General features: G+C 34.6%; 2 non-coding genes across 2 annotated transcripts; both read right to left on the reverse strand.

The window, feature by feature from the left end:
- Positions 1–472: 472 nt before the first annotated feature.
- On the reverse strand, positions 473–559 carry LOC111591373 (small nucleolar RNA SNORD24). The gene has a single exon (XR_004858010.1). It is a non-coding gene; the product is annotated as a small nucleolar RNA SNORD24 (small nucleolar RNA).
- A 121-nt stretch (positions 560–680) lies between these two features.
- On the reverse strand, positions 681–763 carry LOC111591405 (small nucleolar RNA R12). Its single transcript, XR_004858039.1, has one exon. It is a non-coding gene; the product is annotated as a small nucleolar RNA R12 (small nucleolar RNA).
- Positions 764–2,255: the final 1,492 nt, after the last annotated feature.

A 2,255-nucleotide genomic window follows, 5' to 3' on the forward strand; every position in this document is an offset into this window, starting at 1 on the left:
TTCGCGTAAACTACTCCTTGGAAAATTCAGGAAAAAATCCTAAATAAACCAGATAACCAAATACATGTATTGATGATAAACTAGTGGTTGCAGTTGAAAGCAAAACATTGGGTCAGGAAATGCGAGTCTATTTAGTGCTATCATAGTCTGTAAAAAAGAACAAACCTAATCTACCAAAAAAATCCAAGTTGTCGCTATATTCATATGATGACCATAAGTTCGGGGAACTCAAAAACTTCAACTATTCCACTCAAGGACAAGACTACATACAGGATAGGCTGACAATATTCCATGGAAATCAAGCCAACATACCATAGAGTTCACTCAATCACGTGAAGAATTGTAGACTACTATGTTCGAAGAGAGCTCCGGTCATAGAGCTCATCAGCCATATGGCGAGTTATAAGCATTAATCTCATATAAAAACATTATTTTGAACATTCAAAAACACGCATCAAGACTGATTACAGAGGGCCTTAGAGATCTTGGCAGTTCATGGTCATTAGGCGGGGCGCTTGCACCATCGAGAGTAGCAAATATTTTGGTCACATCACCGGCCGCACAGACTATCTACGGTATCCATCCACATAGGAAACGCAAAACAGGATCCAGAGAAGAATAAACTGGCAAAAATAAAACAAAAAGATTTCTTCCAATAAGAAGCCAACGACAGCGAGATCACGAGTCAGAAGTAGTTGTTTAAGATCTCATCTTTCACGTAAAAATAAATGGGAATCCAATCGATTTTCTTCGTCACTCTCGCCATCACCATGACTATTGGCATATCAGAACCATTCTTGAACCCATCCTGCAACAATCCAACACCGAGAAACCAGAAAGATAAATCTACTACACATTTAAGGTGCAGGTGGATTTCATGTCCACTAAACAATACACACAACATTACAAATAACTCGAGAAAGACAAAAAAAACTTAAAAGAACTATAACATAAATCGCTGGAAATGTGGATTTGACCACTAAAACAACTTATTTTTACATATATGTACTTCCATATTAATTTTGTCACATATTAGTATATAGGTATGTGCCCGTACGTTGCCACGGTAATAAAAAATTAGCATGAAACATACATACGAACGACAAATATCATTATGGTATATAAAATCCGTATGATAAAATATCACCGTGACATTAATATTATATTGACGATATAAATATGTAATATTATTATAAATACGCCGACTTAGAAAGAACTGATGTCGAACAAAAATTATAATATCGCATAAATTATTTCTAAAGAATCAATATAAAATTTTGAATAATAGGCAAATATATTGATAACTATATACTAATCTAATCTTTTTAGCAATATTGATAAGCCTATGTGGTATGTTTGCAAAGAGATTAAGAATGATGCATTAATGTTTGTCTATGATAGTGCCCATACGTTGGAACGACACAAAAATATATTCGATAATTGTCAGTGTCAACTATTACATGAAAACGAGACCTCAGTATCTTATAAATTATTTGCCAACAAACAATACAATGCTATTTTCAATTTTACATCAGTTATTCAAAATCCATCTCACTAATGGATCAGCTCTCCCATTTACCTCAGCAGATTCATCGATTAACAGTGAAAAACTAATCAAGGAGCCCAAATGTTTCAAGATTCATGAAGATAAAAGGTACTATATGTCAACGGTCACCTTAGGATTAGTTACAATCACTCCAAATACACTGAATGTTTCATAGAGGAGCTTCTCATCAACATCCTGTTAACAAAGTAAGCATGAAAATATTAGTCAGTCCTCAGATGAATTGAAGAGCAGATAATGAGGAAAGTAGGATTTAGGCCAACTGCCTTAATCTCATTTGCTAGATCTTTACATAAACATAACAGTCCAACTTGTGGTTCAACAATTTAACAAAGTCCTGTAAGGGAAGTGAAGCTAAAAGGAGGAACCAAACTGGGATCACTAAAATCTTGGGAAGTGTGCATAATGCTTCTATGTACCTTATGATACGTTAAAAGAGATTCCAGAGACCCCATGTATGCCAGCACTACACCAAGTGTTTCTACAGTATAGAATATACTTTCCTAAAAATTAAGAAAATATCATAATACAATTGCATAGCTATTTGCGCAAGTCCCTGTCTGGCAAACCAGATAAACTGTTTCCATGAGTGCTCGTTGGGGTAAATCATGAAAGTTAAGGAAATCAATCATGAAACACAAAATGTTTCAAAATTTTACTTCTGAGAGGTGATAAGAACTTTCAAGACTCT

Source organism: Zea mays, chromosome 4 (genome assembly GCF_902167145.1).
Source record: "Zea mays cultivar B73 chromosome 4, Zm-B73-REFERENCE-NAM-5.0, whole genome shotgun sequence".
Lineage (NCBI taxonomy): Eukaryota > Viridiplantae > Streptophyta > Magnoliopsida > Poales > Poaceae > Zea > Zea mays.